Source organism: Idiotropiscis lumnitzeri, unplaced genomic scaffold (assembly GCF_059441095.1).
Source record: "Idiotropiscis lumnitzeri isolate Australia: NSW breed Sydney's pygmy pipehorse unplaced genomic scaffold, RoL_Ilum_1.0 HiC_scaffold_122, whole genome shotgun sequence".
In the NCBI taxonomy this organism is placed as follows: domain Eukaryota; kingdom Metazoa; phylum Chordata; class Actinopteri; order Syngnathiformes; family Syngnathidae; genus Idiotropiscis; species Idiotropiscis lumnitzeri.
The window spans coordinates 58,863-79,414 of record NW_028283660.1 but is presented as its reverse complement, the minus strand read 5'-3'; the positions used below and the strand labels follow the sequence as shown (position 1 = coordinate 79,414).

The 20,552-nt window shown below is 43.1% G+C and overlaps 1 long non-coding RNA gene across 1 annotated transcript; it reads left to right on the top strand.

Moving 5' to 3' along the window:
- Positions 1 to 15,891: 15,891 nt before the first annotated feature.
- On the top strand, positions 15,892 to 18,913 carry LOC148315105 (uncharacterized). The gene is made up of 4 exons (XR_015841269.1): positions 15,892 to 15,957; positions 16,616 to 16,735; positions 17,336 to 17,499; positions 18,730 to 18,913. It is a non-coding gene; the product is annotated as an uncharacterized LOC148315105 (long non-coding RNA).
- The last annotated feature ends 1,639 nt before the right edge of the window (positions 18,914 to 20,552 follow it).

Genomic DNA, 20,552 nt, shown 5'->3' with positions numbered 1-20,552 from the left:
TCCCCATTGTTTTTGTCGAAATCATTATTATTTTTATTATTATTATTAGGGCCCGAGCAGTGGCCGCTGCGATGTCCCTATTGTTTTTCTAGAAATTGTTATTAGGGCCCGAGCTGCGACGGCGGCGAGGTCCCTATTGTTTTTGTAGAAATTATTATTAGGGCCCGAGCAGCGACCGCTACGAGGTCCCCATTAACCGCGATAACCGAGGGTTCACTGTATTACTCTTACTCGATCTTGGCGCCGCTTTTGACACTTGATCATAACATATTATTAAAACGCCTTGAAACTTGTGTTGGCATTTCAGGTTCAGCGCTTTCTTGGATTAATTCGTATCTGTCGGAGACGACGCACCGTGTAATTCATGGCAATGCGTCTTCTGATCTTTGTAAGATCACACGCGGAGTTCCGCAGGGATTGGTACTAGATGCTACCGCTTGGTGATATTATACGGAAATATCACATTAGTTTTCATTGTTATGCTGATGATACGCAATTATACATGCCGTTGGATATAACGAATCCGTGTGATTGCTATAAATTAGAGGCATGCCTTGCCGAAATTAAACTATGAATGTCTTTCAATATTTTGCGTCTTAACTCAGATAAAACCGAGATGCTGATCATTGGACCAGCGCGTCATCTGTACCTTTTTCAAAGACACCACTATGAGTATCGATAAATTGCCCAAAAGGATTCAACAAAAAATCTCGGTCTTATATTTGACACAACTATGTCGTTTCAAATGCACATTAAAAATATTACTAGAACTGCATTTGTTCATCTGCGTAACATTGCTAAAATTCGCCCAATTCTATCAACTTGTGATGCAAAAATCTTAATCCATGCGTTTGTTACGTCTCGCCTCGACTATTGTAACGTTTTGCTCTCGGGTCTCCCCATGTCTAGTATTAAAAGTTAGTTCAAAATGCAGCAGCTAGACTCTTGACTAGAACGAGAAAGTTTGATCATATTACCCCGATACTTGCCAATTTGAATTGGCTTCCGGTCCACTTGAGATGTGATTTTAAAGTTCTGCTACTTGCCTATAAAATATTGCATGGCTTAGCACCTTCCTATCTCGTTGACCTCGTGGTACCATATGTTCCGTCCCGAAACCTTCGCTCACAAAATGCTGGTCTTTTAGTGATCCCGCGAGCCAAAAAGAAGTCCACAGGTTCTAGAGCGTTCTCTATTCGGGCACCAATGCTTTGGAATGTACTACCCTCAGGTATTAGAGGCGCCACCTCAGTAGAAATGTTCAAAACACTATTAAAGACGCATTTATACTCTTGTGCATTTAGTTGAACTATTTGTTGGCCTGTTTACTGCCGCTTTTTCTCTTATCTTCTCTTTTCTGCCCCCTTTTCCCCGGCTGGGGGATTAGGTGACGGTGACCCACTAGGAAGTTTAAGGCATTGACAAACTGGGCATGCACCTGTTCCAGTGATGTCGTCTTCCTGCAGCGCGACATTTATTTATATACTTTAGCATCTAATTTAATTATTTGTTGGCCTGTTTACTGCCGCTTCTCCTCTTTTCTGCCCCCTCTTCCCCTGCTTGGGAATTAGGTGATGGTGACCTGCTATGAAGTTTACGGCACTGACCAACCGGGGAGGGACCTGCTCTGCCGAAGTCGTCTTCATGCAGCACCTCTTCTGATTTCCCTATATTTCAGCACTTCGTTGAACTACTTGTTGGCCTGTTTACTATTTCTGTTCTTTTTTTTCTGTTCCCAATTCCACAGCTTGGGAATTAGGTGATGGTGATTCACTTGGAAGTGGCTGTTCTGAATTTACCCCAAACTGACTATTTCAAGATCAAAGGCTCAACCTCGGATATGCTGCCATGGCGATTACGGTCCTGGATGAGGACCCACTCCACTAAAGTCATCTTCCTGCAGCACTTCATTTAATTGACTCTCACATTATCTCATCTAACATTGTATAGCATCATTGTATGTGTCAAATGTTGCCCACTTGGCATCCAAAGCAGCCTGGTCATCCTGGAAGGGGGTTTCCCCCCCATCTGTGGTCCCTTCTCAAGTTTTCTCACTTTTCCCCCAATGGGGTTTTGAGTTTTTCCTTGCCCTCCTGGGGGTTAAGATCAGTGGATGTTGATTGTGGTTATGTAAAGCCCTTTGAGACTGTCTGTGATTAAGGGCTATACACATAAAATTGACTTGACTCGACTTGGACCAGAATAGAAGTGGATGAGGGAAAAAGGGAGGGGCGGTGTTGACTGATATTGTGCAGATGGAAGTAGGCTGACCGGGTTGTGTTATTATGCTTATGGAAAGATAGAGTGCTGTCAAGGATGACACCCAGACTCTTGACCTGAGGGGATGGGAAAACAATGGAGGGGCCAACAGGAATGGGAAAACTGCGAATTTTGGATTGTATTGATTTTGTACTGAAAAGAATAACTTCTGTTTTGTCGCTGTTAAGCCTCATGAAATTATTAGAAAACCAGTCATTGATTTCAGATAGACAGGAGGTGACGGAGGTGGGAGGGAGTGATATGCTGGGTTTGCAGGAGAACTAGAGCTGGGTGTCATCCGCGAAGCAATGGAAAGCGATATTGAATTTTCGGAAAATTCTGCCAAGGGGAAGGAGGTATATGATAAATAATAGGGGGGCCAGGACCGAGCCTTGGGGCAAACCTGAGGTGACTGGGAGGGACTTTGATGAGAAATATTTAAGCTGGATGAACTGAGTGCGGTCTTTGAAGTATGAATGGAACCAGTTGAGGGCGGTGTGGGTGATGCCGATGGAAGAAAGTCTTTTGAGAAGGATGGTGTGTGAGATGGTGTCAAAGGCCGCAGTCAGGTTAAGAAGGATGACAATGGAGAATGAATCTGAGTCAGCTGCAATGAGGAGAGCAGAGGTGACCTTGAGTAGAGTTGATTCAGTGCTGTGAAGTGCACGGAAACCGGACTGAAAGGGTTATTGCAGGTGAGATGAGAGTGGAGTTGAGTGGCGACTACATTATCTAGGACTTTTGAAATGAATGGTAGGTAGGAAATAGGGCGGAGGTTCAGGAAATAGTACTGAGCGGCTTTTTCTTAATCTCATGAGAAAATGTACTCGGGCAAGCACAGTCGAAAAGAGTCGTGCGTTATCTCAGCCCAGCCTCACATTCTTCCCCCGGCACGGGTCTACGTCCAAGGGAAGGTCCTCTCCAGATTAATCATTGTCTGGATGGTTGATTCCCAGCTGGTCCCCAAGACTGGTATTCCACGGCTGGCCTTCTCCGGCGGGCAGTCTCTCCGTCTCTCCTGCTGGTATTCCCCTGTAATCTTGTCAGTGTGCATGTATGTGTGCTCCAAAATCAAATTATGTCTTTCAGAATGTGTTTTTGCAATGGCGTCCCCTTGAACCCTCCAATCAATCAATCAAATTTTATTTATAAGAGCACTTTTCATACATAAAATGCGGCTCAAAGTGCTGTACAATAAAAACATCCAAATTACAACGAAAAACTAAAACCCATTCCACCCACTCAACATAAACACAAGACACATCCACATACACGCCTGAACTCGCACACACACAGAACACTCGCATTCACACAACTTAATAAACCATCTTAGTAGAAAGACAGGGTAAGGCACAGAGAAACCATATGAGAAAATGTACCCAGGGTAGGTCATCCGCGCTGAGAGGGATGACGGCTCACGCCCACAGGGAGCTGCGCCAACACACAGACCCCTAGCCCAGACTGACCGGGGTAGACCCTACACATAGTGCAGAGGGCCCCGGTCCGCCGGGCCTAAGGAGCCTCCGGGATGAAGCCCCCTGTGAGAAGGCCAGCCACACCTCCCAGCGCGGAGGCCCCCCTTGAGGAAACACTGGAGCTAAAATATATAAAAGAAAATGATAATGCTAAACAAAAAAGAAGCTAAAAATTAAAGGACAATAATATAAAAAGACGAAGCTAAAATATATAAGAAAAATTATGATACTAAAAGACAGAGAAGAAGCTAAAAATTAAAAGACAATAATATAAAACGACGGAGCTAAAATATATAAGAAAAATGATGATACTAAAAGACAAAGAAGCTAAAAAAAATTAAAGACAATGATAATATATAAAATGACAATCCTGAATTAAAAGACTAAGATAAATTATTTAAAAGCCAAACAAAAAAGGTGAGTCTTGAGCAGGGGTGGGCAATTATTTTTTCCATGGGGCCACATAAGAAACATAAAATATTGTGGAGGGCCGGGCCAAAAGGCTGAACTCAATTCTGTATAATATTAATTGTATTTCTTTTTTAAAAAGCAGTAAATAGCACTGTTTTGACAAGCTGGCATTAAAGTTAAGCAATGAAACTAAATACCAAATAAACTGAAAAAATGAGGTTGCCTTACAAAAATGTATTCATTCAAATTTCTCAACACAATGGTAGACAAAATATTAACATTTTTTACTATTTGTGACTCATATTAGTAAACATATTCTGTCACATTCACTTCAAAACACATTTTGAGTTCCATATACTGTTGGATAGTTGTGTAAAGGTTCTGAGCATTTTAAAGACATCACAATATTGTCTTTTTGCACCAAACATTAAGCAAGATACAACATATTGACTGTCACTGAACTGTGATTTTGAGAAAAAGTGTCCCAGTTCATTGTTATCTGGTGCCGTTTTTATATTTCTCTGCATGTTTCGTCTGGTAGTGCCGACTCAAATTGTAGTCCTTCAACACGGCGATCTGCTCCCCGCAAACTAAACACACAGCTTTACCTCTAACTTCAGTAAATAAATACTTCGCTGTCCAATTTTTGTTGAAAATTCTACATTCGGCATCTACCTTTCTTTTTGTAGCCTGAGCGGACATTTTTGAGGGCGAACGTTGTCTTGTTGTGATTCAATCGCGCGCATGTCTTGATAAACGCATTACGTCATTATGTGCGACGCACATTGTGCAGGAATAAAAAAAAAAAACAATTTCAGAATAAAAGCAGTGCAGCTTTCGCCCATGAATGAGGTGAAATTAAAAAGTATGTTTATTTTGAAATTTCCAATTAACCTTACACTCGCGGTCAGAGTCAACCAAAGGTATGTGGCCCGGGCCATACAATGCCCAGGTCTGTCATACGGGCCAGTCAGTGCCACCCGGCGGGCCGGATGTGGCCCGCGGGCCGTGCAATGCCCAGGTCTGGTCTTGAGCCTCCTTTTAAAAATATCAACAGTCTCTGCGGACCTGATGTCCTCCGGCAGGCTATTCCATAGACGAGGACCAGAATGGCTGAATGCAGCCTCGCCATGTGTTCCAGTCCTCACCCGAGGAATAATTAACAGGCCGTTGCCAGAGGACCTCAGGGTCCGCGAGGATGGCCCAAGACCGTTAAGGCATTTAAAAACTAATTGAAGAACCTTAAAATCAATCCTGAAACACACGGGGAGCCAATGCAGCGATTTTAAAACTAAATCCAGTGCCCAATTTGGTATGTTTGCATCTCTATGTCCTATGTGGAGAATGTGCTTTGTCATATTTGTCCATGAAGTGCTGTCTGGCTTGTCATCAGTTTGTAATGTGCAGACTGAATATGTATGATGTGAATGTGAGTGTAGGTCATGAAAATACTATGTTCACACATTTATAAACTAAGTAATATAACTTTAGCATGTGAAAATAATATCATAAATCAGTAAAGACCATGACTACAATCAGTCATTCCTATGCGTAGTAGAATTAGAATTAGAATTAGAAATCCCTTTATTGTCATTGTACTCAAGTGTGCAACGAGATTAGAAGGCTCCCCAATCCAGTGCAATACAACAATAAGACAGACAAATATATAAATTAGATTAATAAATAAGAGAGTGCAATGGAATTTAGTACAGAATAGGGTATATAAAAACACATCACGATGCTGTTCTGCAAGGTAAGGGTGTTCTCGTGTGTGTGTGAGAGTTCAGAATGGAGATGGCTCTCGGAAAGCAACTGTTTCTCAGTCTATTGGTCCTCGATTTGATGCATCTGTAGCGCCTGCCAGAGGGCAACAGGTCGAACAGGTGTGAGTTTGGGTGGGTATTGTCTTTGACGATGTTGAGAGCCCTTCTGAGGCACCGGGCGGTGTAGATGTCCGACAGTGAGGGGAGAGGGCAGCCAATAATCCTTTGCGCTGTTTTGACTGTCCTCTGGAGCCTCACTCTGTCGGCCTCAGTGCAGCCGCTGTACCAGGTGGAGACACAGTACGTCAACAGGCTCTCAATGGACGAGTGGTAGAAGGCTAGCAGCAGCTTCCTGTCCAGGTTGAATTTCCTGAGGACTCTCAGGAAGTGCAGACGCTGGTGGACCTTCTTTACCACTGCTGTGGTGTTGTGAGTCCAAGAAAGGTCGTCGGAGATCTGTACTCCCAGGAACTTGAACGTGTGGACCCTCTCCACACACACGCCTTCGATGCAGAGGGGGGGCGGCACCGTCTTGTTCCTCCTGAAGTCGACGACAATCTCCTTTGTTTTTGCAGTGTTAAGGTGCAGTCTGTTGTCCTTGCACCAAGCTGTCAGTCTCTTTACCTCCTCTCTGTAGGCTGTCTCGTCACCTTCCGAGATCAGACCGACCACTGTCGCGTCGTCAGCAAACTTGACGATGGTGTTGTTGCCATGGGCCGGGCTGCAGTCGTAGGTGTAGAGGGCGTATAGGAGAGGGCTCAGCACGCATCCTTGAGGGGAACCGGTGCTCAGCATGCAGGTGGAGGACGTGTAGGGGCCGAGCAACACAGTCTGGGGTCTGTTGGTCAGAAAGTCCTTAATCCAGATGCGTGTGAGGGCAGGGAGGCCGAGAATGTCAAGTTTGGCGACGTGGATGTCTGGGATGATTGTGTTGAATGCCAAGCTGTAGTCCACAAAGAGCATCCTTGCATAGCTCTGCTGTTGTTCCAGGTGGCCCAGCACAACATGCAGAGCAGTGTTGATGGCGTCCTCAGTGGATCTGTTAGCCCAGTATGCAAACTGGTAGGGGTCCAGAGTGGGAGGAAGGCAGTCCCTGATGTGCTGGAGAACCAGCCTCTCGAAGCACTTCATGATGACTGGTGTGAGAGCAACAGGACGGTAGTCATTCAGGTGGACGGCTGGTGACTTTTTGGGGACAGGAATAATGATGGAAGTTTTCAAGCAGGAGGGGATGACTGCTTGAGCCAGGGAGCGGTTGAAGATCCTGCAGAATACATGTGACAGTTGGTGGGCACATGTTTTGAGGACCTTGCCTGGTATTCCGTCGGGTCCAGTAGCTTTCCTGGGGTTAACAGCCAGGAGCGCGCGCCTCACATCGTGTTCCTCTACGGTGAGTGGGGGGGAGTTGGAGCATGAAGTGCGGGGGTGTGACGGTTGGGGCGAGTCAAAGCGAGCAAAGAAGCAGTTAAGCTCCTCTGCCAGCGATGCACTCGGGTCTGCAGAGGTCGTGCTGCTGCCACGGAAGTTGGTGATGCTCCGTAGACCCTGCCACACCTCCCGTGGTCTGTTACTGGCAAGGTGGGCCTCCAGCCTCCCCTTGTAGGTTGCCTTGGCTAGCTTGATGCCTTTGCTCAGGTCAGCACGAGCCACCCTGTACTGGGCTTTGTCGCCTGACCTGAAGGCAGCGTCACGGGCCTTGAGGAGAGAGCGAACCCTGCTGGACATCCAGGGCTTCGCATTTGGGAAGGTCCGTATAGTCCTGTGTAGGGACACAGTTTCCATGCAGAACTTGATGTAGTCCACTACACAATGTGTGTAGACATCAAGGTCCTGATGATCAAAGAGGCCCCAGTTTGTGTCTTGAAAGCAGTCCTGTAATTCACTCATGGTGCCGTCACGCCAGGTTTTCACAGTCTTTGTGGTGGGCCTGAATCTGCGCCTGAGAGGGATGTATGCAGGTGCGAGCTGCAAGGACAGGTGGTCTGACTGGCCGAGGGGGGCGAGTGGGAGGGCCCTGTATGCGTGCTTGATGTTCGAGTACACATGGTCGAGAGTGTTGTCTCCCCTCGTTGGGCACTTGACATGCTGGTGAAACTCTGGGAGTACAGTCTTTAAATTGGCCTTATTAAAGTCTCCCGCTACTACGTGAACGCCATCAGGGTGGGCCCGCTGATGTTTATTGATGACGCACGCGAGTAGCGAGAGCGCCGTGCTAGTGCTAGCGTCGGGAGGGATGTAAACAGCTGTGACAATCACGACCGTTAGCTCCCTCGGGAGAAAATAAGGCCGGCATTTAACGGACATGAACTCGATGTCGGGGGAAGAGTGCTTCTCGACGATCGTGCTATCGCCGCACCAGTTCTCATGCACGTAAACACAGAGCCACCCCGCCCCGTCTCTTACCGGTGTCCCTTGTCCGATCCGCGCGATGTAGCGAGCGCCCGGCCAGCTGGATGCTAGCATCGGGGACGTCTGCGTGCAGCCAGGATTCCGTGACGACGATCACACTGCTGTCTCGCACATAGCGGTTTCCCAGGATTTGTAATCCCAGGTCGTCGATTTTGTGGACCACGGATCTGGCGTTGGTGAGGTACAGACTCGGCAGTGGTTGCCTATGGGGCTGCCGTCGCAGCCGTTGCAAGACACCGGACCTGCAGCCCCGCTTCTGCTTCCTCTCTCTGCGTCGCCTGCGCCGCCTCCCGGTCCCGATGACAAGCCACGGTGAGCCGGGCAGCCTCGCCAGTTCGTCCGGAATTTTGCGATCATAGCATATTCAGTAAATATAAACCTGCTAAATTAAATAATTGACATTCTGTCCCATAAATGTTTAAAATGCCGGTAATTGCCATACAATCCTTCAAGGGTCGACGAGCGATGTTCGGGAGGAGGAGCAGTGGTGGTGGTGCGTTTCCCTCGGGCATGTGTCGGTAAATCCAGCGGAGTTCAGCGGCAGTGGATTGAAGTTGTCCTGACACAGGTTGATGACATGACAGGAACAGGCAGAAGTGCGAGAAGCAGACTGGCCTGCGGGTCCACATGGCAGACAGGTGCTAACTTTGATAGGTAAGCTAAACTTTAGCCACAGTAGACGCGTCAGCGACTATGCAATCGGTGGGTGGCATTCATGAGAATCGGGATCGCTCAACATACAGATAATAATAAATAAAATCACTGTAACTGGAGGGATTGTAAACTGCTAAAGCAGGTACAACAAGCGGATCCAAAAAATTTCTGAGAGTTACCGGTGAGCAGTGGCAGCCAAACGTGCCAGCGTCCACTCAACCGGGAGTTGATTCAATATTCACAATATTTTATTATTTTGTCGTACAGTTGTTTAAAAATGGCTCGCTATCGCCCCCTAGAAAAAAAAAAACAACAAAAAAAAACAGCCCCATATCTCTGTTTCACCAAACTGAAAATTTGATGAAGTGTGTACAAAGCCAAGACCTAATAAAAAGTCTCATGGAGCCGTATGCTAAATTGAACAGGAAGTCGGCCATTCTAAATTTATCAGAATCCGAAATCCTTTTATTGTCATTGTACAGTGTGCAACAAGATTAGGGAGCTCCCCTCTCCAGTGCAATACAACAATAATTTAATCAAATATATAAATTAGATAAATAAGAGAATAAATATTGTGATGGAAAATAGTATGAAATTGGAGAAATACAACACAATACGTCGCTGTTCAGCAAGGTAAGGGTGGTCGTGTGTGTGTGCATGTGTGTGAGAGTTCAGAATGGTGATGGCTCTCGGAAAGAAAATGTTTTTCAGTCTATTAGTCTTTGATTTGATGCACCTGTAGTGCCTGCCAACAAATTTACTTCAAACATTGACGAGGCTTTGAAAACAAAAGCTGCTCTAACTTTAACTACAAGCAAATTCCTCTTGAAGATTCCTCACGTTATTTCTCGGAAATATTTCACATTTCCAACGTGCCAGTACCCCAACGTTGTCCGGGTGGCGAGGGCCCTTTATAGCTGCTCGCAGCTCTAGTTTTTAATTAATTTTTTTAAATCAATGGTGATGACAGTGAAATATGTCTTGTCTGGTATCATGATAGCTGGAGGATATTTTGTCATGATATTTTAGTCAGGCCTGATAACAGTGATGTATGCTGATTTAAGGCTACTTTTATTTTGAAATGCCGTATCACATTTTGGTGGGACCGCATTTGATGGACAACTGGGGTTGTCTAGTGTCCCCCAAAATGGGTCTGATATCACGATAGCTCGAGGGTATTTTGAAATGATTATTTTAAAATCAGTGTTGATGACAATGAAATGTGCATATTTCAGGTGGGTTTTTTTTTTATTGTGAAATTACACATCAGATTTTGATGGGACCATTTTTGATGAACAGCTGGGGTCGTCTAGTGTCCAACAAAACTAGTCTGGTATTACGACAGCTCCAGCTCTTTTATTTTAAAATGCCTCCTTACATTTTGATGGGACTACTTTTGGTGGAAAGCTGTGTTGTCTTGTGTCCTCCAAACCTGGTTTGGTATTACCATAGCTAGAGGATATTTTTTAATGAAATTTTAAAGTCAGGCATGATGACAGTGAAATGTGCAGATTTCAGGCAACTTTTAGTTTGAAATTACAAATTAGATTTCGATGGGACCACTTTTTATGGACAGCTGGGGTAGTCTCGTGTCCCACAAAACTGGTCTGGTATCACGATAGCTCGAGCTATTTTTTTTTTAACTCAGTGGTGATGACCGTGAAATAAGCGAATTTCAGGCTACTTTTATTTTGAAGTGCCACATCACATTTTGATGTGACCACTTTTGGTGGACAGCTGGTGTGGTCTAGTATCCCCAATCCTGGTTTGGTATCACGATAGTTTGAGGATATTTTTTAAAGATTTTTCTTTTAAATCAGTGTTGATCACAGTGCATATTTCAGGTGATTTTTTTATTTTTAAATGCCACATCAAATTTTGAAGTGACCACTTTTTGTGGACAACTGGGGTGGTCTGGTGTCCCGCAGAACTTGTCTGGTATCACGATAGCTTGAGGATTTTGTAATGATTTTAATTTTTTTAATCATTGGTGACGACAGACAAATAAGCAAATTTTCACGCTTTTATTTTTAAATATCCCATCAGATTTTGATGGGACCACATTTGTTTTTACGGTTCCGTCACCACGCGAGTGGCTACCTGCTAAAGCAGCACGGCTCACTATTTGAGCCTTTTTCGCGTGTTTTTTCCTTTACCCAGTTTTATTTATTTTACCTCATCGCAGCAATGGACATCCAAATTGCGGTGGTTTTATTGCTGCTGGGGGCTGTTTTTTGCGTGATCGTGTCCGGAGATGTCACTGGGAGCTACGGATCAATCGTTTACACAAGAGATCAGCTGTTAGCACTTCGTGCTAACCCCGTGCCGACTCCCGGAGCGAGACCCGATATCCCCCACGAGTTGAGGAGGAAGAGACGGGGGATGTCGCGCGGGGGCGAAACGCCAGGCAAAGAGGAGGCGTGACCACCCCGTCCTCCTGTCCGTTTTTATGGGAAATGTTAGATACCTTCCCAAGAAAATGGACGCGGCACGAGAGGAACTTCCAATGAGCTAGCTTGCTGATGTTCACGGATTCATGGCTAACAGACCTAACGCCGGACACCGTCGTGGAATTTGACGGCTTCCAAATACTACTTGCGGACAGGACACTGGAAAGCGGTAAGAGGAAAGAGGAGGGCTGGCTGTGTTTGTTAATGATAGATAGTGTAACCCTAGGCACATCACAGCTAAGGAGCAACTTTCCAGTCGGGACAATGAGCTGCTAGCTGTTAGCATGCGTCCATACTTGACAAGCATCGCGAGTTAACAAGGACGTGCACGTAACAGGTGCATGAGTAAACTGCTTAAAACTTTGATCGTCATTCAGCTGACCTACAAATTGAGACGCTACAGTCAGTTTGACGTTTTTGTTTGCTTGATTGTGGATTGACATGGAGGAACAAGACAGTGGAAAGCGGACATTAAAAATGACGGAGAAAAGCTGTAGAAGATCACAAGCCTAAACGGATGCAGGCACGCAGGTGCAAATTTGCTCAATTGACCTCCATGCAACGTCAAATTGAACAATTGATGGAGGATGATGCAAATGTTGACGCTGTAAAAAACTGAGCTTTGTGTTTGCTTTAGCGGCATGGAGCAAGAATTTGTGGACCTCAATTCCGGTGTGCAAAATTTAAAGACTGAAGAGGATTTTGTCGATGACCAAAATAACTGGTTTGATCCAAAAAATGTAATTAATGGAAATGTGAGCAATGGAAGAAGGACGTTTTGAAACGTGCAGAGGAAGGATGCAATAAACAAATATCACCTGATGATAGTAGATCTGCATCAACTAACTACACCCATAGAAGTAGAAGTAAAGAATCTAACAGACAGAAGCTCACTTCTGTCAACGTCTTCAATTAAATTAAAGGCTCAAATGGAACGAGCATGTTTAAAGGCAAAGGCTGCTGATTTACAACAAAGGTTGGCACTTGAGCAAGAAGAAGCTGCAATTAAGGCAAAGAAGGAAATGCATGCAATGCAAACGGCACTCCCTGAGTCTGATGCTAAATTGGATGTCTTGAGAAGATATGAAAATACCCAGGAGGATGGTATCCACATTCCTGATGAGTGTGTTACAATTTAAACAAGGAAAAACATTCAATTACCATCACAGCCTATCAGAGCAACAAGCAGTGTTGACCTGAAATGCTCCCACTTCGACTATTCCAATGGCTAGATTTCCACATCAGACAGAAAGTAGAGAACAACAGGGACATGTGCTTGATGGCCTTTGCCAAGCAATCTCACAGCAAGCCAGTGTCGCAGAATACTTAGCAAAGAGTCAAAAAGCATCGCTACTTCCCGAACTTTCCATTCCTACGTTTAAAGGCGACCCTCTGCATTATAAAACCTGTATAGGTGCCATTGAACATGGGATTGAAGGCCGTACAAGTGATAACCGTGATCATCTTCAATTTTAGTTGCAGTATACTAGTGAACAACCACATGAGTTGGTGAAGAGCTGCATCCATATGGAACCTCTGACAGGATATACCAAAGCAAAACAAATCTTGAAGGAGTTTTATGGTGATGACTTCATGATAGCAGAAGCATATTTAAAGGAAGCCATGGATTGGCCAACAATCAAGTCTGAAGATGGTGTTGCACTTCAGTCTTTCACATTATTCCTTATGGGCTGTTTGAACATAATGGCAGATGTTAATTATATGGAGGACTTGGACAACATGGCTAATATAAAGGCATTGGCAAACAAACTTCCATACAGACTTATAGAATCTTGGAGAAAATTTGCCTGCAATCTCCAAGAAAGAACAAATAGAAGAGTGAAGTTTAAGGATTTTGTTGACTTTGTTGACAAGCACGAAAGATTCTATAAAACAGAAAACAAAATCACAACACACAGAAACACCAAAATCAAAGAAAGTCTTCACAACAGTCATTGTGCCCGCCAAGATGGAAAACAACAAAACCACCACGCCAAAGGCAGAACCTGTTTCAGTGGATGCTATTGCCAAACCATGTGCTAATTGTAATGGAGAGCAACAGTCTCACAATTTGTAAGGAATTTAGGAGAAAGCATCACAAGGATAAGATTGACTTCTTGAGGAGCAAGGGTCTGTGTTTTGCATGTTTGATGCACGGTCGCATTAGCAGTTGCTGGAAACAAAAGCTTCAATGTCAAGAATGCTCTAGACTGCATCCTACAGCACTACACATTGTCCATAAACTTCTGCAAAGAAACAGCCTAAGACGATTGTGAATAGCAGTACCTATTAAGCGCCCTCGTACAAACAACAGAAACCTGGGGTGTCACTGGGGCCTGTAAATAGGACTGCATCCTTTCAATAATTCCGGGATGGGTCAAGGCACAAAAAGGAACCAAGACAGTGACGACTTACTGTCCGGTTTAAAAATGCCCTGACGCCTTTTTTAGACTGAAATAACTTACTAAAGTTTTCGTTTTGTGCCATTCAGAATGGGAGAGGGAGCCAGGAGGCGAAACAGCCGTCTTGCCAGTTCAATCCCGCACACCCTCTGACTCTCACCCTCCGTTCTGCCTTTTTATTGAAACTAACTCATCAATAACTAATCACCAGAAGACAGAAAAGCATCAACAACTAATCACCAAGAGACAGAAAACATCAATAACTCACGGTATAAAGGTCAGTTTAACTAAAGCATCAATAACTAATCACCAGGGACTCCAGCAGGCAGAAAATCATAACCCAAGGTCAGTTTAACTAAACACATCTTCAGGATGGGGTGTCTGTGTGTGTGTGTGTTAAAATAACAAGTAAGTGTCTCTGTGTGTGTTAAACATTAATGAGTGTATAAAAACATGATTATGAATACACAAACTGATTACCTATCCTCAGCCCATCTTACATTTCCCCCCTGTTGTGGATTTAAAAATCATGTCCTTACGGCTTTAAGACAGATCATCATAATGAAATCATACAACAGTGTGATCATCAGTGGAGGAGCGAAAACCTCACATTAGGGAAAAATTCCCCTCCTCCCTTCCGGCGTAGAATGAGATCCTCATAATTTGATGACCATCAGGGAATAAAACTTGTCCCTGGGGTGACTTGGTGGAGGCCCTTGCCTCGTTGTAGGAGAGGACAGCCGTCCTTACCTCCCGGATCTTCGTGTATGGTGTGTGTGTGTGTGCACGTGTGTGGACAGGGGCAAGAAGTCCATGTGTTTTTACGTTTTAGTGTCCAGTTTGAGTTCGTCATTCTCAACATTAATCAGGTTGTAACGGTACATTTGGGCAACAAACCTACGATTAACCATCATCTTTGTCATAAAAATAATGCAACATGAACAGACTAAACATAACAAAATGAAAACTATAATTATCCCTATATATTGTTTTTTTAAATTCTTCATAGTGGTCATAACATCAATAATTGTTTCATTTTTATTAAAAATTTAAATGCAGTAATGTACTCCAATCAAGGCTGATATTCCTTTGTTATGTACGTCATTAATTTCCAAACAATATCTAATCTTTTTGTTCTGTGGCTTCAACATATTTATCATCTCATCAATATTAGCACCACAGAGTACTGAGTTTCGAGATCCTCACAATAGTCGTTCTCAAAATGATATTTTTTTTTATCAATTTAGCTTTGTTAAGGTAAGATATTTTATTGACAATCTAACATTAATATGCAAAGAACATGTACATTAGTACGAAATGTAAAAAAAAATTGTGGTGGGGGGGGTGCGAATTGTTTTCTTCTTGGTAGGGGGGGCATGACAGGAAATAATTGAGAACCACTGGTCTAGTCACACACCAGCTCGGGTTCATTCCCTACCAGAGAAATGACATTCCATGTCCCCAGAGCTAGGCGCTTTATGTTGCCGGGGATTGGACTGCCTTTGACTGCCTCCTAGCTCAAAGGAAACCCAAATTCTTTGGTCCCGCCCACTGGTAGTGAGCCGAAGCCCTTGTATTAAATAATAAATAAATACATAAAATAAAAAAATTAATAAATTTAAAAAACGGACCGATCCACTGCTTGGGTTAGTTTGACCCACCTTGAGATCCGTTCCCACTCAGTGACAGTGTCTACAAGCCACTGCCACCAGGCCAGTGAACCGACGTCCAGGCAGTGACAAAAAACGTGATCAAATTACATTGCTCATCATAAGGTGTTTGTGAGACGCTCTTTGTATGTTTCCTCAATTAAGACCTGTTTTCCATTGGTGTATTTGAAAAAAGTGGTGAACCTGTTAAATTCACTACAAAACGTTAAGAAGATGAAAGTAATATTTGAAGGAATATTATTTTTCTATCGACATGCCGGCGGGCGGGCACAGATAGAGAGTGATAAAGCAGCACCACCCGCGCGGGGCGTGCTGACGAAAAGGCAAGCGCTCCTCCTCTCATCGCGTCCTTATTAAGACAGAAAAAAGACGCTGTTGAATTTGACCTATTCGCAGTTCGAGCAGGTGCTTAACGCTGGAGAATATCACCACTTCGAAGTTCGAACTGCTGTTGAAACGGAGAGGTAAGTGTTTTTCGTTTGTTTTTATTCAAAACATGCCTCGAGTGCATTTGTTCATGGTTAGAGATAGTTGTGTGGAAAACACTATACAAAGTAGCACCATGGATGTGGGCCTACAACACTGGCCTAGCAAACATGTGCTCCTACATCGACATAATTGACGAGCTCCAGTTAAGCATTGAATAATTATAAAACGTCATGGTGCTTTTACTCATTTAAAGAACTAAACCGACGCGTATTTTCATCCGGTGGTCAGGTTTGCATTGAATGTGAGCACGAGGGACGCTAGCTTGTTGCGTTAGCTTTGCGGAGCTAACAGCTTGCACTTTTGTTATAGAACAACAGAATGCAAGTACCATGATAATTTCTGTCATTAATTTTTGTGTAAGACACGATGTTCACTGGTTAATTACATGATTCTTAAAGCAAAGGTTACTGTGAATGCAATTTTGGTAAGATTTTTGTAGTCACACTGCATAAATCTGTCTGTCTGTTGTTTAAACTTCAATATAAACTATTATGGTTGAAATCGTTAATTGGGATGGGGGGATTGATATTTTTTTAATTTATAATTTATTTTTCTTACACTGATATTGTTAAAACTCCATTTAGCCTATAGTATTAATAATTCTCAACACAAAACTGTCTTTTTTCTTTATAGAATAAACAATGCCTTCCCTGAGATGCAGGAAGTCCCCAAAGCAGGATACTATTGAACATGCAGTCAAGGGTCTGGACAAGACTGCAGAGTTAGAAGCGAAGTATATAAACTCATTTAAAGGTATGATGTTAACGCTTTTGCTAAGATATATTATTGTTTTCTGATAACCAAGCTGACATCGTTTTTTAAGTGGTTATTTTACATTAAGAGTGTCTTGACCTTTTCTTTTGTCAGTTTCAAGTTATTTCAGTGAGCGTGAAACCTGATGGTAGGAGTTCTATCTAAATTAAGGCTGTACTTGATGACGCCCTCCGGCATTTTTATACCACAATAGACCGGTGAACAAGTCCGATATTGATAGTCTAGTGTAAAGCACGTTATACGTCACAGAGATCACGTGACGCGATCCAATATGACTGTGTATACAGTGTATGTCATTGTTATGAAACTAAATAATCTTAAAGTTTTTTTTTTACGTAACCAGGTGCCATTGACATTTGTACTTTCAGTCCTAATACATACTGGCTAATGCAATGCTGGAAAATGAATTTTGGCTGGTCTGTTCCTTTAAAATCATAAAGAAGGGCTCTGCTCTATCCCTCACAAGAAGCAATGTTTCAAACCACCCTACATTAGTATAGTGGCCCAAATGAATATGATGACTCCTTATTTGTGTGCTTAAAAATATGACGAAGCTATCTTGATTTCCCTGTTAACTAGGTCGAGGAGTATTTACCAAGGCCCCTTTCAGGAAAGACGACTTTATTCTTTATTATGGAGTACAGAGGAAAATTGATAGATTCTGATAAATCTCAACGCAGGAAGATGGATGGAAGAGGCACTGTCTTTTTGTTTGACTTCCGCCGGCAAGAAAAAACTTGGAGGTGAGGCAAAGATTGAGATGTTATCTTATTTTTGTTTTTATTTAAAAAAATAAACACATACTCATCCCATAAGTGTTAGGGGAAAAATCATTCTCTAAGCAAAAATGTATACCGTATTTTCGCACCCAAAAGACGCGCCGTGTCAAAGGGCGCAACACCTGTTGAGGCCGCTATTTCTGTCTTTGTAACATATACTGGACGCACCGCCTGACAAGACGATAGCACAGCTGCTGTTAGCATAGCATGAACTTGGCAGAGCTGCCCACACTGACACAGCCGATAGCAGCCTACTATGCCCCAATAACATGAGCAATCACCCCATTGTTGCAGCAGACGCCAAGTCTCTATTGACAATAGCTGACAATGGCTCAGGCCAATATTAGGTGCATTGGCAATAGCCTACAAAGCAACGTCAGGGGAGGGACTTGGCTGCTCACCACACACAAAAAATAAAAAACTCATCATACAAGCAAACAATGAAACATAGAAATAAGATTAACACAAACATGTATCTCTCATGCCATCAATATACCCAAAAAAAATGAAAATAATACAAAAGCCACTCAGCCTTAGCTAATTCAAGCAATGCATTCTGGGAGCAGAGACCCACAATCCCATAGCTGTTTAGAGAGATTTGCATGGCTGTTTAAAGAGATGTGCTGTTATGCTTTGGACTTTTTGTCTGTTGTCTAAACCTGGGACGTTTCTTGCTTGCAATAACATAAATGATAAGACAGACTAAAACATTGTGGACAGCTGCCCTTTGTCCAGCTTTTTCCAACACCATCACCCAAACATTATAGTCAGATGGTGTATTTGTCACGGTCGATTGTAAGCATGGACAACTCACTCTTTGCCCAGCAGGGTGTGCTAACATGCACTTCCAACAGCTCGTTGATGACAAGGGCTGATGGACGTGAGTGGTACTTTGTCCATTTAATGGACGCATCGACTGACAGGGCGCTTTGTTTGCTTATGACTGCGAAAATACGGTGATTACTTTTATTCATGCGTTGAATCTGTACAAATGAAAATATAGACCATGAAGTCTCAAAGACAAGCTGTTAATAGGGTCTGATTCCAATAGAAATTTCTTGTATGATTTTATTTAGAAGATTTAAAAATTGTGGATTTCCTATTTTTATGTTTTGTGTACACAAGATTGTCTCAAAGATTAATTTCTGACATTGATTGAATAATTGTTTTTTTTTTTTTTAAATCTATTTTAAGTGTTGATGCCGCTCAAGAAGATGGCAGTCTGGGAAGACTGGTTAATGATGACCACATGCACCCCAACTGTAAAATGAAGAAGACGACAACAGAGGACAGACCACACCTCTGTCTGTTTGCGCTCCGAGACATTGATGTTGGCGAAGAAATAACTTAAGACTATGGACCAGCTGGCCTTGGAGAACACAGGTTTGTAAGATGCATCTTTAAGTACAATAACAGAGCCCACTTGTGGTGTTCTGGTGATGTAGTTTCCAATTAGTTTGGCAATCTAATAAATGTATGTTGAGGTTTCTATGGAAGTTGAACATGCTGACTGACTGGGGGAGTTCTCCATTGTCCACTATCTGTAATTCAAATTTGTGGGTCTGAGTCAAAGTTTGGCTCTTCAGGAACAACGAACTGGTCAGGGAGTGACAGTATTACAAAGTTCTGCGTTACTCTTTTCTGGGCGGTGGCCCTGTTAGGCCATCATATGCCATATTGCAAATATCCCCATTGTGGGACTAATTAAGGACATCTTTATGTTGTGGTTTCCCTACCAGAACCAGCACCAACCCTGTATATTCATGATATAAAACACTGTTTCAATTTGATATTTAGCCTTTCTATACTGTAAAAATAGAAGACCCCAGGCTTTCCTGCGCTCCCTTGCCCAATTGGTGGTGTTCAGGAGACAACCTGGGACTGAAATATCAGTCACAACCAGTGTTGTTTTCGTCACTGATGACTATGACGAAAATACTTCGTTAACGCCCCTTTTTTAATGACGATGACAAGCTAAACGAGGTTCTTTTATGACGAAAACATGACGTGATGTACATGAATTTTTTTCGTTGACGAGACAAAATTGTTAGCATGTGGTTCATAAATTATTTTATGTTGCTTTTAGTGAAATAAAGCCACAACAGTTGCCCAACAAAATGTTTTGCTTCTCTGCTTATTTTGGAGCAGTGAGCATTGATTCCACTGTTGCCACTTTTTTCTGTTTGTAATGAAGAATCCTTTGTAGTCCATCCAAAAGTCTTTGTTATTGGGTGGAAACCTTGAATGCCTTGTTTTAACTCAAATGGACTTAAACCCATCCATCCATCCATCCGTTATCTGTACCGCTTCTCCTCACTAGGGTCGCGGGGGGTGTTGGAGCCGATCCCAGCTGTCTTCGGCAGTAGGCGAGGTACACCCTTGAATTGGTGTCCAGCCAATCGCAGGGCATACATAGACGAACAACCATCCACGCTCACACTCATGCCTAGGGGCAATTAGAGTGTCCAAGCAACTTGCCATGCATGTTTTAAGAATATGGGAGGAAACCGAATTACCCAGAGGAAACCCACGCAGGAAGGCCGGAGCCAGAATCGTACCTACGACCTCAATATTGTGAGGCCATCCTGCTAACCAGTTGGGCCACCGTGCCGCTTGGACTAAAACCTTTGTGAATAAATTGACGAAAACTAGGGTAAAACTTTTTTTGCGTTTCCGTCGATTAAAACTGGACTAAAACCCTTTTTTTAGTTTTCGTTGACTAAAACTGGACTAAAACTATAACGAATTGGGATGACTAAATGTGATGTAAACAAATCAGCACTTTGTCCAAATGACTTGGACAAAATCTAAAATGCCTGCCAAAAACAACACTGGTCACAACACGTGTCTACAGAAGATTAATTGGCATGGGCGAAATTAATTAGTTTTATTTCATTCATGAGCTTATGTTTTGTTTTGGGTGGCTAAGGCTTAAAATGTGTAAAAATCTAATCCAACCTCAAATATAATTAATTCAATAAATTTATGATGCTACTAAAACATCGAAGCAGCCTCCT